This window comes from Lissotriton helveticus, chromosome 6, assembly GCF_964261635.1.
Source record: "Lissotriton helveticus chromosome 6, aLisHel1.1, whole genome shotgun sequence".
NCBI classification, from domain to species: domain Eukaryota; kingdom Metazoa; phylum Chordata; class Amphibia; order Caudata; family Salamandridae; genus Lissotriton; species Lissotriton helveticus.
The window spans coordinates 1,087,884,484-1,087,899,483 of NC_136067.1; the positions used below are offsets into that span (position 1 = coordinate 1,087,884,484).

Below are 15,000 nucleotides of genomic sequence, written 5' to 3' on the forward strand. Positions count from 1 at the left end.
TGTGGGGCTGAGCTTGTGAACTCCTTAGTAAGTAGGGGGGTACAACAAAAGGGAGTTTAATATTACAATAGGGGTTAAAATTCAGACACCTTGTCGTAGGCTCACCTTGTCCAGGGACCCAAGCATGCTGCCTTTCCACACTCAGAGCACTTCACCTAACCTACTGTGCAGCTGTTTCGCCTTTAATATCAAAGTTCCACAGGCAGCGTGATGTCACAATGCTCCTTGTCTGTAGCCCAAACCATGAGCCTTTGCAACCCTGGCATAATCTACATACTTACGGTGTGTGAAGTCTTGGACCACGAATGCAGTGAAGAATAATGGATTGCTACTCTTCATACATTTTTACCCATTGGCTCAGATTTGAATGCTTACTGGCCATCTGAGCATCTCTGCCAGGCCACCCTATGTCTAGAGACTGTGGATTTAGAGAGTTTATAAACATTGTCAGTTCATCAATAAAGTGTGCTCGCTTCGGCAGCACATATACTAAAATTGGAACGATACAGAGAAGATTAGCATGGCCCCTGCGCAAGGATGACACGCAAATTCGTGAAGCGTTCCATATTTTTAACAGCTTTTAGGAGAGAAATCTTCTTTGTTTTCAAGACTTATTGAAATAATAAAGCAGGTTCCAGTCCTGTGTCATGTAATATGTATTTTTAAATTGTCTCTCCTCAACATTTTTTATGTATTTGCCTTGCAGTAAAGAAGGTGCGCTCTATGTCCAGCAGCATTTTACAATGAAGCCTGCAGGACTTCGGGGACTTTTCTTTCTCTTTTTCAGCCTCCCTGTCATTATTCTTCACCACCTCCAAATCTATACTGCTGCTAGTGATGAGTTGCTTTGTGGGAAGCAGGATAAAGAGAAGGGCAGGGCCTATGCAAATGATGGCCTCAGGGATGCCTGGGAGTCCCTTTTCAGCAGTACTGTTAAAATCTGCCTTGCAACCAGATTGGTCGGGTATGCTGAAAAACACCATGCCAGATTGGGCACCAGGTCTCTAGGCGCTTGGAGGACATATTGGGTCTACATCCCTAAGTTTCTGAGGTCCAAGAAATGTTCACCCTCCGCCCTAATAGAGAGGTCTTTGCTGGTCGTGGCCGATCGTCGCTGAGAGGGGAAGAAGGTAGCAGGGCAAGATGCTCATGGTTCTTCTCTAATAATGGACCAACTTCCTCTCTCTCCTTAACTGTGGTTCTGCCTGGCTACTGGGGCTACCAGTTGTAAGCCTGCAGCCCACAAGGAGTTGGTTTGTTCCTCTCACAAATGTAAATGGGTATGCATTCAATTGCACACACCTGCCTGCGTCCACAGACCCTCGCGCGCACACACACTTTTGTCAACAAGCTTTTTTATGTAGTTAAGAGAATCAGGGACCCATGTTGAAATACAAAAGCAGCACACCACGTGACGGCCGTCATGTAGAGTCCAGCAGCAAATGGGAAACTTTTAACTAGCCGTGGTCCTATTACTGCAGCTCTACCGTGGAACAACTGCTGGATGAGTCCTGCTGGAGAATATTGAACCTACATTAAGTCTGAGGTAAATAAGAATACCACAGGAACATAATGAAAAAGAGACCTACAACCCTTCCGAGCCAAATAGGAGTCGAACCTACAATCTTCTGATCCGTAGTCAGACGCGTTATCCATTGCGCCACTGGCCCTATGTATTTGCACCTATCTTTTTGTCCTTAAGAGGGCTAGAAAGCGTGTGTGTGTGTGTGTGTGAACGCACAAGGAAACCCATCTGACCACCTGAAAGTCTGTTCTGTGAGGTTTTCCTAAGTTGTACAAAGGACTTTAGGAGAAGGAAGGACCTAAAAGCTAGGCAAAATGGTCCTAGATCCAAGAAAATCTTTTAGATCAGGCTCAGTTTCTTAAATACTCTGGGTTAACATAATCAGCTCCAGGTCTGTGTGGGGCTGAGCTTGTGAACTCCTTAGTAAGTAGGCGGGTACAACAAAAGGGAGTTTAATATTACAATAGGGGTTAAAATTCAGACACCTTGTCGTAGGCTCACCTTGTCCAGGGACCCAAGCATGCTGCCTTTCCACACTCAGAGCACTTCACCTAACCTACTGTGCAGCTGTTTCGCCTTTAATATCAAAGTTCCACAGGCAGCGTGATGTCACAATGCTCCTTGTCTGTAGCCCAAACCATGAGCCTTTGCAACCCTGGCATAATCTACATACTTACGGTGTGTGAAGTCTTGGACCACGAATGCAGTGAAGAATAATGGATTGCTATTCTTCATACATTTTTGCCCATTGGCTCAGATTTGAATGCTTACTGGCCATCTGAGCATCTCTGCCAGGCCACCCTATGTCTAGAGACTGTGGATTTAGAGAGTTTATAAACATTGTCAGTTCATCAATAAAGTGTGCTCGCTTCGGCAGCACATATACTAAAATTGGAACGATACAGAGAAGATTAGCATGGCCCCTGCGCAAGGATGACACGCAAATTCGTTAAGCGTTTCATATTTTTAACAGCTTTTAGGAGAGAAATCTTCTTTGTTTTCAAGACTTATTGAAATAATAAAGCAGGTTCCAGTCCTGTGTCATGTAATATGTATTTTTAAATTGTCTCTCCTCAACATTTTTAATGTATTTGCCTTGCAGTAAAGAAGGTGCGCTCTATGTCCAGCAGCATTTTACAAGGAAGCCTGCAGGACTTCTGGGACTTTTCTTTCTCTTTTTCAGCCTCCCTGTCATTATTCTTCACCACCTCCAAATCTATACTGCTGCTAGTGATGAGTTGCTTTGTGGGAAGCAGGATAAAGAGAAGGGCAGGGCCTATGCAAATGATGGCCTCAGGGATGCCTGGGAGTCCCTTTTCAGCAGTACTGTTAAAATCTGCCTTGCAACCAGATTGGTCGGGTATGCTGAAAAACACCATGCCAGATTGGGCACCAGGTCTCTAGGCGCTTGGAGGACATATTGGGTCTACATCCCTCAGTTTCTAAGGTCCAAGAAATGTTCACCCTCCACCCTAATAGAGAGGTCGTGGCCGATCGTGGCTGAGAGGGGAAGAAGGTAGCAGGGCAAAATGCTCATGGTTCTTCTCTAATAATGGACCAACTTCCTCTCTCTCCTTAACTGTGGTTCTGCCTGGCTACTGGGGCTACCAGTTGTAAGCCTGCAGCCCACAAGGAGTTGGTTTGTCCCTCTCACAAATGTAAATGGGTAAGCATTCAATTGCACACACCTGCCTGCGTCCACAGACCCTCGCGCACACACACTTTTGTCAACAAGCTTTTTTATGTAGTTAAGAGAATCAGGGACCCATGTTGAAATTCAAAAGCAGCACCACCACGTGACGGCCGTCACGTAGAGTCCAGCAGCAAATGGGAAACGTTTAACTAGCCGTGGTCCTATTACTGCAGCTCTACCGTGGAACAACTGCTGGATGAGTCCTGCTGGAGAATATTGAACCTACAACAAGTCTGAGGTAAATAAGAATACCACAGGAACATAATGAAAAAGAGACCTACAAACCTTCTGAGCCAGATAGGAGTCAAACCTAAAATCTTCTGATCCGTAGTCAGACGCGTTATCCATTGCGCCACTGGCCCTATGTATTTGCATCTATCTTTTTGTCCTTAAGAGGGCTAGAAAGCGTGTGTGTGTGTGTGTGTGTGTGTGTGTGTGAAGGCACAAGAAAACCCATCTGACCTCCTGAAAGTCTGTTCTGTGAGGTTTTCCTAAGTTGTACAAAGGACATTAGGAGAAGGAAGGACCTAAAAGCTAGGCAAAATGGTCCTAGATCCAAGAAAATCTTTTAGATCAGGTTCAGTTTCTTAAATACTCTGGGTTAACATAATCAGCTCCAGGTCTGTGTGGGGCTGAGCTTGTGAACTCCTTAGTAAGTAGGCGGGTACAACAAAAGGGAGTTTAATATTACAATAGGGGTTAAAATTCAGACACCTTGTCGTAGGCTCACCTTGTCCAGGGACCCAAGCATGCTGCCTTTCCACACTCAGAGCACTTCACCTAACCTACTGTGCAGCTGTTTCGCCTTTAATATCAAAGTTCCACAGGCAGCGTGATGTCACAATGCTCCTTGTCTGTAGCCCAAACCATGAGCCTTTGCAACCCTGGCATAATCTACATACTTACGGTGTGTGAAGTCTTGGACCACGAATGCAGTGAAGAATAATGGATTGCTATTCTTCATACATTTTTGCCCATTGGCTCAGATTTGAATGCTTACTGGCCATCTGAGCATCTCTGCCAGGCCACCCTATGTCTAGAGACTGTGGATTTAGAGAGTTTATAAACATTGTCAGTTCATCAATAAAGTGTGCTCGCTTCGGCAGCACATATACTAAAATTGGAACGATACAGAGAAGATTAGCATGGCCCCTGCGCAAGGATGACACGCAAATTCGTGAAGCGTTTCATATTTTTAACAGCTTTTAGGAGAGAAATCTTCTTTGTTTTCAAGACTTATTGAAATAATAAAGCAGGTTCCAGTCCTGTGTCATGTAATATGTATTTTTAAAATGTCTCTCCTCAACATTTTTAATGTATTTGCCTTGCAGTAAAGAAGGTGTGCTCTATGTCCAGCAGCATTTTACAAGGAAGCCTGCAGGACTTCTGGGACTTTTCTTTCTCTTTTTCAGCCTCCCTGTCATTATTCTTCACCACCTCCAAATCTATACTGCTGCTAGTGATGAGTTGCTTTGTGGGAAGCAGGATAAAGAGAAGGGCAGGGCCTATACAAATGATGGCCTCAGGGATGCCTGGGAGTCCCTTTTCAGCAGTACTGTTAAAATCTGCCTTGCAACCAGATTGGTCGGGTATGCTGAAAAACACCATGCCAGATTGAGCACCAGGTCTCTAGGCGCTTGGAGGACATATTGGGTCTACATCCCTCAGTTTCTAAGGTCCAAGAAATGTTCACCCTCCACCCTAATAGAGAGGTCGTGGCCGATCGTGGCTGAGAGGGGAAGAAGGTAGCAGGGCAAGATGCTCATGGTTCTTCTCTAATAATGGACCAACTTCCTCTCTCTCCTTAACTGTGGTTCTGCATGGCTACTGGGGCTACCAGTTGTAAGCCTGCAGCCCACAAGGAGTTGGTTTGTCCCTCTCACAAATGTAAATGGGTAAGCATTCAATTGCACACACCTGCCTGCGTCCACAGACCCTCGCGCGCACACACACTTTTGTCAACAAGCTTTTTTATGTAGTCAAGAGAATCAGGGACCCATGTTGAAATACAAAAGCAGCACACCACGTGACGGCCGTCATGTAGAGTCCAGCAGCAAATGGGAAACGTTTAACTAGCCGTGGTCCTATTACTGCAGCTCTACCGTGGAACAACTGCTGGATGAGTCCTGCTGGAGAATATTGAACCTACATTAAGTCTGAGGTAAATAAGAATACCACAGGAACATAATGAAAAAGAGACCTACAACCCTTCCGAGCCAGATAGGAGTCGAACCTACAATCTTCTGATCCGTAGTCAGACGCGTTATCCATTGCGCCACTGGCCCTATGTATTTGCACCTATCTTTTTGTCCTTAAGAGGGCTAGAAAGCGTGTGTGTGTGTGTGTGTGTGTGTGTGTGAAGGCACAAGGAAACCCATCTGACCACCTGAAAGTCTGTTCTGTGAGGTTTTCCTAAGTTGTACAAAGGACTTTAGGAGAAGGAAGGACCTAAAAGCTAGGCAAAATGGTCCTAGATCCGAGAAAATCTTTTAGATCAGGCTCAGTTTCTTAAATACTCTGGGTTAACATAATCAGCTCCAGGTCTGTGTGGGGCTGAGCTTGTGAACTCCTTAGTAAGTAGGCGGGTACAACAAAAGGGAGTTTAATATTACAATAGGGGTTAAAATTCAGACACCTTGTCGTAGGCTCACCTTGTCCAGGGACCCAAGCATGCTGCCTTTCCACACTCAGAGCACTTCACCTAACCTACTGTGCAGCTGTTTCGCCTTTAATATCAAAGTTCCACAGGCAGCGTGATGTCACAATGCTCCTTGTCTGTAGCCCAAACCATGAGCCTTTGCAACCCTGGCATAATCTACATACTTACGGTGTGTGAAGTCTTGGACCACGAATGCAGTGAAGAATAATGGATTGCTACTCTTCATACATTTTTGCCCATTGGCTCAGATTTGAATGCTTACTGGCCATCTGAGCATCTCTGCCAGGCCACCCTATGTCTAGAGACTGTGGATTTAGAGAGTTTATAAACATTGTCAGTTCATCAATAAAGTGTGCTCGCTTCGGCAGCACATATACTAAAATTGGAACGATACAGAGAAGATTAGCATGGCCCCTGCGCAAGGATGACACGCAAATTCGTGAAGCGTTCCATATTTTTAACAGCTTTTAGGAGAGAAATCTTCTTTGTTTTCAAGACTTATTGAAATAATAAAGCAGGTTCCAGTCCTGTGTCATGTAATATGTATTTTTAAATTGTCTCTCCTCAACATTTTTAATGTATTTGCCTTGCAGTAAAGAAGGTGCGCTCTATGTCCAGCAGCATTTTACAAGGAAGCCTGCTGGACTTCTGGGACTTTTCTTTCTCTTTTTCAGCCTCCCTGTCATTATTCTTCACCACCTCCAAATCTATACTGCTGCTAGTGATGAGTTGCTTTGTGGGAAGCAGGATAAAGAGAAGGGCAGGGCCTATGCAAATGATGGCCTCCGGGATGCCTGGGAGTCCCTTTTCAGCAGTACTGTTAAAATCTGCCTTGCAACCAGATTGGTCGGGTATGCTGAAAAACACCATGCCAGATTGGGCACCAGGTCTCTAGGCGCTTGGAGGACATATTGGGTCTACATCCCTAAGTTTCTGAGGTCCAAGAAATGTTCACCCTCCGCCCTAATAAAGAGGTCTTGGCCGATCGTGGCCGATCGTGGCTGAGAGGGGAAGAAGGTAGCAGGGCAAGATGCTCATGGTTCTTCTCTAATAATGGACCAACTTTCTCTCTCTCCTTAACTGTGGTTCTGCATGGCTACTGGGGCTACCAGTTGTAAGCCTGCAGCCCACAAGGAGTTGGTTTGTCCCTCTCACAAATGTAAATGGGTAAGCATTCAATTGCACACACCTGCCTGCGTCCACAGACCCTCGCGCGCACACACACTTTTGTCAACAAGCTTTTTTATGTAGTTAAGAGAATCAGGGACCCATGTTGAAATACAAAAGCAGCACACCACGTGACGGCCGTCATGTAGAGTCCAGCAGCAAATGGGAAACGTTTAACTAGCCGTGGTCCTATTACTGCAGCTCTACCGTGGAACAACTGCTGGATGAGTCCTGCTGGAGAATATTGAACCTACATTAAGTCTGAGGTAAATAAGAATACCACAGGAACATAATGAAAAAGAGACCTACAACCCTTCCGAGCCAGATAGGAGTCGAACCTACAATCTTCTGACCCGTAGTCAGACGCGTTATCCATTGCGCCACTGGCCCTATGTATTCGCACCTATCTTTTTGTCCTTAAGAGGGCTAGAAAGCGTGTGTGTGTGTGTGTGTGTGTGTGTGTGTGAAGGCACAAGAAAACCCATCTGACCTCCTGAAAGTCTGTTCTGTGAGGTTTTCCTAAGTTGTACAAAGGACATTAGGAGAAGGAAGGACCTAAAAGCTAGGCAAAATGGTCCTAGATCCAAGAAAATCTTTTAGATCAGGTTCAGTTTCTTAAATACTCTGGGTTAACATAATCAGCTCCAGGTCTGTGTGGGGCTGAGCTTGTGAACTCCTTAGTAAGTAGGCGGGTACAACAAAAGGGAGTTTAATATTACAATAGGGGTTAAAATTCAGACACCTTGTCGTAGGCTCACCTTGTCCAGGGACCCAAGCATGCTGCCTTTCCACACTCAGAGCACTTCACCTAACCTACTGTGCAGCTGTTTCGCCTTTAATATCAAAGTTCCACAGGCAGCGTGATGTCACAATGCTCCTTGTCTGTAGCCCAAACCATGAGCCTTTGCAACCCTGGCATAATCTACATACTTACGGTGTGTGAAGTCTTGGACCACGAATGCAGTGAAGAATAATGGATTGCTATTCTTCATACATTTTTGCCCATTGGCTCAGATTTGAATGCTTACTGGCCATCTGAGCATCTCTGCCAGGCCACCCTATGTCTAGAGACTGTGGATTTAGAGAGTTTATAAACATTGTCAGTTCATCAATAAAGTGTGCTCGCTTCGGCAGCACATATACTAAAATTGGAACGATACAGAGAAGATTAGCATGGCCCCTGCGCAAGGATGACACGCAAATTCGTGAAGCGTTTCATATTTTTAACAGCTTTTAGGAGAGAAATCTTCTTTGTTTTCAAGACTTATTGAAATAATAAAGCAGGTTCCAGTCCTGTGTCATGTAATATGTATTTTTAAAATGTCTCTCCTCAACATTTTTAATGTATTTGCCTTGCAGTAAAGAAGGTGTGCTCTATGTCCAGCAGCATTTTACAAGGAAGCCTGCAGGACTTCTGGGACTTTTCTTTCTCTTTTTCAGCCTCCCTGTCATTATTCTTCACCACCTCCAAATCTATACTGCTGCTAGTGATGAGTTGCTTTGTGGGAAGCAGGATAAAGAGAAGGGCAGGGCCTATACAAATGATGGCCTCAGGGATGCCTGGGAGTCCCTTTTCAGCAGTACTGTTAAAATCTGCCTTGCAACCAGATTGGTCGGGTATGCTGAAAAACACCATGCCAGATTGAGCACCAGGTCTCTAGGCGCTTGGAGGACATATTGGGTCTACATCCCTCAGTTTCTAAGGTCCAAGAAATGTTCACCCTCCACCCTAATAGAGAGGTCGTGGCCGATCGTGGCTGAGAGGGGAAGAAGGTAGCAGGGCAAGATGCTCATGGTTCTTCTCTAATAATGGACCAACTTCCTCTCTCTCCTTAACTGTGGTTCTGCATGGCTACTGGGGCTACCAGTTGTAAGCCTGCAGCCCACAAGGAGTTGGTTTGTCCCTCTCACAAATGTAAATGGGTAAGCATTCAATTGCACACACCTGCCTGCGTCCACAGACCCTCGCGCGCACACACACTTTTGTCAACAAGCTTTTTTATGTAGTCAAGAGAATCAGGGACCCATGTTGAAATACAAAAGCAGCACACCACGTGACGGCCGTCATGTAGAGTCCAGCAGCAAATGGGAAACGTTTAACTAGCCGTGGTCCTATTACTGCAGCTCTACCGTGGAACAACTGCTGGATGAGTCCTGCTGGAGAATATTGAACCTACATTAAGTCTGAGGTAAATAAGAATACCACAGGAACATAATGAAAAAGAGACCTACAACCCTTCCGAGCCAGATAGGAGTCGAACCTACAATCTTCTGATCCGTAGTCAGACGCGTTATCCATTGCGCCACTGGCCCTATGTATTTGCACCTATCTTTTTGTCCTTAAGAGGGCTAGAAAGCGTGTGTGTGTGTGTGTGTGTGTGTGTGTGAAGGCACAAGGAAACCCATCTGACCACCTGAAAGTCTGTTCTGTGAGGTTTTCCTAAGTTGTACAAAGGACTTTAGGAGAAGGAAGGACCTAAAAGCTAGGCAAAATGGTCCTAGATCCGAGAAAATCTTTTAGATCAGGCTCAGTTTCTTAAATACTCTGGGTTAACATAATCAGCTCCAGGTCTGTGTGGGGCTGAGCTTGTGAACTCCTTAGTAAGTAGGCGGGTACAACAAAAGGGAGTTTAATATTACAATAGGGGTTAAAATTCAGACACCTTGTCGTAGGCTCACCTTGTCCAGGGACCCAAGCATGCTGCCTTTCCACACTCAGAGCACTTCACCTAACCTACTGTGCAGCTGTTTCGCCTTTAATATCAAAGTTCCACAGGCAGCGTGATGTCACAATGCTCCTTGTCTGTAGCCCAAACCATGAGCCTTTGCAACCCTGGCATAATCTACATACTTACGGTGTGTGAAGTCTTGGACCACGAATGCAGTGAAGAATAATGGATTGCTACTCTTCATACATTTTTGCCCATTGGCTCAGATTTGAATGCTTACTGGCCATCTGAGCATCTCTGCCAGGCCACCCTATGTCTAGAGACTGTGGATTTAGAGAGTTTATAAACATTGTCAGTTCATCAATAAAGTGTGCTCGCTTCGGCAGCACATATACTAAAATTGGAACGATACAGAGAAGATTAGCATGGCCCCTGCGCAAGGATGACACGCAAATTCGTGAAGCGTTCCATATTTTTAACAGCTTTTAGGAGAGAAATCTTCTTTGTTTTCAAGACTTATTGAAATAATAAAGCAGGTTCCAGTCCTGTGTCATGTAATATGTATTTTTAAATTGTCTCTCCTCAACATTTTTAATGTATTTGCCTTGCAGTAAAGAAGGTGCGCTCTATGTCCAGCAGCATTTTACAAGGAAGCCTGCTGGACTTCTGGGACTTTTCTTTCTCTTTTTCAGCCTCCCTGTCATTATTCTTCACCACCTCCAAATCTATACTGCTGCTAGTGATGAGTTGCTTTGTGGGAAGCAGGATAAAGAGAAGGGCAGGGCCTATGCAAATGATGGCCTCCGGGATGCCTGGGAGTCCCTTTTCAGCAGTACTGTTAAAATCTGCCTTGCAACCAGATTGGTCGGGTATGCTGAAAAACACCATGCCAGATTGGGCACCAGGTCTCTAGGCGCTTGGAGGACATATTGGGTCTACATCCCTAAGTTTCTGAGGTCCAAGAAATGTTCACCCTCCGCCCTAATAAAGAGGTCTTGGCCGATCGTGGCCGATCGTGGCTGAGAGGGGAAGAAGGTAGCAGGGCAAGATGCTCATGGTTCTTCTCTAATAATGGACCAACTTTCTCTCTCTCCTTAACTGTGGTTCTGCATGGCTACTGGGGCTACCAGTTGTAAGCCTGCAGCCCACAAGGAGTTGGTTTGTCCCTCTCACAAATGTAAATGGGTAAGCATTCAATTGCACACACCTGCCTGCGTCCACAGACCCTCGCGCGCACACACACTTTTGTCAACAAGCTTTTTTATGTAGTTAAGAGAATCAGGGACCCATGTTGAAATACAAAAGCAGCACACCACGTGACGGCCGTCATGTAGAGTCCAGCAGCAAATGGGAAACGTTTAACTAGCCGTGGTCCTATTACTGCAGCTCTACCGTGGAACAACTGCTGGATGAGTCCTGCTGGAGAATATTGAACCTACATTAAGTCTGAGGTAAATAAGAATACCACAGGAACATAATGAAAAAGAGACCTACAACCCTTCCGAGCCAGATAGGAGTCGAACCTACAATCTTCTGACCCGTAGTCAGACGCGTTATCCATTGCGCCACTGGCCCTATGTATTCGCACCTATCTTTTTGTCCTTAAGAGGGCTAGAAAGCGTGTGTGTGTGTGTGTGTGTGTGTGTGTGTGTGAAGGCACAAGGAAACCCATCTGACCACCTGAAAGTCTGTTCTGTGAGGTTTTCCTAAGTTGTACAAAGGACTTTAGGAGAAGGAAGGACCTAAAAGCTAGGCAAAATGGTCCTAGATCCAAGAAAATCTTTTAGATCAGGCTCAGTTTCTTAAATACTCTGGGTTAACATAATCAGCTCCAGGTCTGTGTGGGGCTGAGCTTGTGAACTCCTTAGTAAGTAGGCGGGTACAACAAAAGGGAGTTTAATATTACAATAGGGGTTAAAATTCAGACACCTTGTCGTAGGCTCACCTTGTCCAGGGACCCAAGCATGCTGCCTTTCCACACTCAGAGCACTTCACCTAACCTACTGTGCAGCTGTTTCGCCTTTAATATCAAAGTTCCACAGGCAGCGTGATGTCACAATGCTCCTTGTCTGTAGCCCAAACCATGAGCCTTTGCAACCCTGGCATAATCTACATACTTACGGTGTGTGAAGTCTTGGACCACGAATGCAGTGAAGAATAATGGATTGCTACTCTTCATACATTTTTGCCCATTGGCTCAGATTTGAATGCTTACTGGCCATCTGAGCATCTCTGCCAGGCCACCCTATGTCTAGAGACTGTGGATTTAGAGAGTTTATAAACATTGTCAGTTCATCAATAAAGTGTGCTCGCTTCGGCAGCACATATACTAAAATTGGAACGATACAGAGAAGATTAGCATGGCCCCTGCGCAAGGATGACACGCAAATTCGTGAAGCGTTCCATATTTTTAACAGCTTTTAGGAGAGAAATCTTCTTTGTTTTCAAGACTTATTGAAATAATAAAGCAGGTTCCAGTCCTGTGTCATGTAATATGTATTTTTAAATTGTCTCTCCTCAACATTTTTAATGTATTTGCCTTGCAGTAAAGAAGGTGCGCTCTATGTCCAGCAGCATTTTACAAGGAAGCCTGCTGGACTTCTGGGACTTTTCTTTCTCTTTTTCAGCCTCCCTGTCATTATTCTTCACCACCTCCAAATCTATACTGCTGCTAGTGATGAGTTGCTTTGTGGGAAGCAGGATAAAGAGAAGGGCAGGGCCTATGCAAATGATGGCCTCCGGGATGCCTGGGAGTCCCTTTTCAGCAGTACTGTTAAAATCTGCCTTGCAACCAGATTGGTCGGGTATGCTGAAAAACACCATGCCAGATTGGGCACCAGGTCTCTAGGCGCTTGGAGGACATATTGGGTCTACATCCCTAAGTTTCTGAGGTCCAAGAAATGTTCACCCTCCGTCCTAATAGAGAGGTCTTGGCCGATCGTGGCCGATCGTGGCCGAGAGGGGAAGAAGGTAGCAGGGCAAGATGCTCATGGTTCTTCTCTAATAATGGACCAACTTCCTCTCTCTCCTTAACTGTGGTTCTGCATGGCTACTGGGGCTACCAGTTGTAAGCCTGCAGCCCACAAGGAGTTGGTTTGTCCCTCTCACAAATGTAAATGGGTAAGCATTCAATTGCACACACCTGCCTGCGTCCACAGACCCTCGCGCGCACACACACTTTTGTCAACAAGCTTTTTTATGTAGTTAAGAGAATCAGGGACCCATGTTGAAATACAAAAGCAGCACACCACGTGACGGCCGTCATGTAGAGTCCAGCAGCAAATGGGAAACGTTTAACTAGCCGTGGTCCTATTACTGCAGCTCTACCGTGGAACAACTGTTGGATGAGTCCTGCTGGAGAATATTGAACCTACATTAAGTCTGAGGTAAATAAGAATACCACAGGAACATAATGAAAAAGAGACCTACAACCCTTCCGAGCCAGATAGGAGTTGAACCTACAATCTTCTGATCCGTAGTCAGACGCGTTATCCATTGCGCCACTGGCCCTATGTATTTGCACCTATCTTTTTGTCCTTAAGAGGGCTAGAAAGCGTGTGTGTGTGTGTGTGTGTGTGTGAAGGCACAAGAAAACCCATCTGACCACCTGAAAGTCTGTTCTGTGAGGTTTTCCTAAGTTGTACAAAGGACATTAGGAGAAGGAAGGACCTAAAAGCTAGGCAAAATGGTCCTAGATCCAAGAAAATCTTTTAGATCAGGTTCAGTTTCTTAAATACTCTGGGTTAACATAATCAGCTCCAGGTCTGTGTGGGGCTGAGCTTGTGAACTCCTTAGTAAGTAGGCGGGTACAACAAAAGGGAGTTTAATATTACAATAGGGGTTAAAATTCAGACACCTTGTCGTAGGCTCACCTTGTCCAGGGACCCAAGCATGCTGCCTTTCCACACTCAGAGCACTTCACCTAACCTACTGTGCAGCTGTTTCGCCTTTAATATCAAAGTTCCACAGGCAGCGTGATGTCACAATGCTCCTTGTCTGTAGCCCAAACCATGAGCCTTTGCAACCCTGGCATAATCTACATACTTACGGTGTGTGAAGTCTTGGACCACGAATGCAGTGAAGAATAATGGATTGCTACTCTTCATACATTTTTGCCCATTGGCTCAGATTTGAATGCTTACTGGCCATCTGAGCATCTCTGCCAGGCCACCCTATGTCTAGAGACTGTGGATTTAGAGAGTTTATAAACATTGTCAGTTCATCAATAAAGTGTGCTCGCTTCGGCAGCACATATACTAAAATTGGAACGATACAGAGAAGATTAGCATGGCCCCTGCGCAAGGATGACACGCAAATTCGTGAAGCGTTCCATATTTTTAACAGCTTTTAGGAGAGAAATCTTCTTTGTTTTCAAGACTTATTGAAATAATAAAGCAGGTTCCAGTCCTGTGTCATGTAATATGTATTTTTAAATTGTCTCTCCTCAACATTTTTAATGTATTTGCCTTGCAGTAAAGAAGGTGCGCTCTATGTCCAGCAGCATTTTACAATGAAGCCTGCAGGACTTCGGGGACTTTTCTTTCTCTTTTTCAGCCTCCCTGTCATTATTCTTCACCACCTCCAAATCTATACTGCTGCTAGTGATGAGTTGCTTTGTGGGAAGCAGGATAAAGAGAAGGGCAGGGCCTATGCAAATGATGGCCTCAGGGATGCCTGGGAGTCCCTTTTCAGCAGTACTGTTAAAATCTGCCTTGCAACCAGATTGGTCGGGTATGCTGAAAAACACCATGCCAGATTGGGCACCAGGTCTCTAGGCGCTTGGAGGACATATTGGGTCTACATCCCTAAGTTTCTGAGGTCCAAGAAATGTTCACCCTCCGCCCTAATAGAGAGGTCTTTGCTGATCGTGGCCGATCGTCGCTGAGAGGGGAAGAAGGTAGCAGGGCAAGATGCTCATGGTTCTTCTCTAATAATGGACCAACTTCCTCTCTCTCCTTAACTGTGGTTCTGCCTGGCTACTGGGGCTACCAGTTGTAAGCCTGCAGCCCACAAGGAGTTGGTTTGTTCCTCTCACAAATGTAAATGGGTAAGCATTCAATTGCACACACCTGCCTGCGTCCACAGACCCTCGCGCGCACACACACACTTTTGTCAACAAGCTTTTTTATGTAGTTAAGAGAATCAGGGACCCATGTTGAAATACAAAAGCAGCACACCACGTGACGGCCGTCATGTAGAGTCCAGCAGCAAATGGGAAACTTTTAACTAGCCGTGGTCCTATTACTGCAGCTCTACCGTGGAACAACTGCTGGATGAGTCCTGCTGG

At 45.4% G+C, this 15,000-nt stretch overlaps 14 non-coding genes across 14 annotated transcripts; 8 read left to right on the top strand and 6 right to left on the bottom strand.

Annotated features, from left to right (window-relative positions):
* The first annotated feature begins 465 nt into the window (after window positions 1-465).
* LOC144764765 (U6 spliceosomal RNA) lies at window positions 466-572 on the top strand. The gene has a single exon (XR_013596795.1). It is a non-coding gene; the product is annotated as a U6 spliceosomal RNA (small nuclear RNA).
* A 1,025-nt stretch (window positions 573-1,597) lies between these two features.
* On the bottom strand, window positions 1,598-1,670 carry TRNAR-ACG (transfer RNA arginine (anticodon ACG)). The gene has a single exon. It is a non-coding gene; the product is annotated as a tRNA-Arg (tRNA).
* A 716-nt stretch (window positions 1,671-2,386) lies between these two features.
* LOC144765132 (U6 spliceosomal RNA) lies at window positions 2,387-2,493 on the top strand. Its single transcript, XR_013597145.1, has one exon. It is a non-coding gene; the product is annotated as a U6 spliceosomal RNA (small nuclear RNA).
* Window positions 2,494-4,308: 1,815 nt separating this feature from the next.
* LOC144764856 (U6 spliceosomal RNA) lies at window positions 4,309-4,415 on the top strand. The gene has a single exon (XR_013596883.1). It is a non-coding gene; the product is annotated as a U6 spliceosomal RNA (small nuclear RNA).
* Window positions 4,416-5,430: 1,015 nt separating this feature from the next.
* Window positions 5,431-5,503, bottom strand: TRNAR-ACG (transfer RNA arginine (anticodon ACG)). Its single transcript has one exon. It is a non-coding gene; the product is annotated as a tRNA-Arg (tRNA).
* Window positions 5,504-6,229: 726 nt separating this feature from the next.
* LOC144764766 (U6 spliceosomal RNA) lies at window positions 6,230-6,336 on the top strand. Its single transcript, XR_013596796.1, has one exon. It is a non-coding gene; the product is annotated as a U6 spliceosomal RNA (small nuclear RNA).
* Window positions 6,337-7,361: 1,025 nt separating this feature from the next.
* On the bottom strand, window positions 7,362-7,434 carry TRNAR-ACG (transfer RNA arginine (anticodon ACG)). Its single transcript has one exon. It is a non-coding gene; the product is annotated as a tRNA-Arg (tRNA).
* A 728-nt stretch (window positions 7,435-8,162) lies between these two features.
* LOC144764858 (U6 spliceosomal RNA) lies at window positions 8,163-8,269 on the top strand. The gene has a single exon (XR_013596885.1). It is a non-coding gene; the product is annotated as a U6 spliceosomal RNA (small nuclear RNA).
* Window positions 8,270-9,284: 1,015 nt separating this feature from the next.
* Window positions 9,285-9,357, bottom strand: TRNAR-ACG (transfer RNA arginine (anticodon ACG)). Its single transcript has one exon. It is a non-coding gene; the product is annotated as a tRNA-Arg (tRNA).
* A 726-nt stretch (window positions 9,358-10,083) lies between these two features.
* LOC144764767 (U6 spliceosomal RNA) lies at window positions 10,084-10,190 on the top strand. Its single transcript, XR_013596797.1, has one exon. It is a non-coding gene; the product is annotated as a U6 spliceosomal RNA (small nuclear RNA).
* Window positions 10,191-11,215: 1,025 nt separating this feature from the next.
* On the bottom strand, window positions 11,216-11,288 carry TRNAR-ACG (transfer RNA arginine (anticodon ACG)). The gene has a single exon. It is a non-coding gene; the product is annotated as a tRNA-Arg (tRNA).
* A 730-nt stretch (window positions 11,289-12,018) lies between these two features.
* On the top strand, window positions 12,019-12,125 carry LOC144764768 (U6 spliceosomal RNA). The gene has a single exon (XR_013596798.1). It is a non-coding gene; the product is annotated as a U6 spliceosomal RNA (small nuclear RNA).
* A 1,025-nt stretch (window positions 12,126-13,150) lies between these two features.
* TRNAR-ACG (transfer RNA arginine (anticodon ACG)) lies at window positions 13,151-13,223 on the bottom strand. Its single transcript has one exon. It is a non-coding gene; the product is annotated as a tRNA-Arg (tRNA).
* A 722-nt stretch (window positions 13,224-13,945) lies between these two features.
* LOC144764769 (U6 spliceosomal RNA) lies at window positions 13,946-14,052 on the top strand. Its single transcript, XR_013596799.1, has one exon. It is a non-coding gene; the product is annotated as a U6 spliceosomal RNA (small nuclear RNA).
* Window positions 14,053-15,000: the final 948 nt, after the last annotated feature.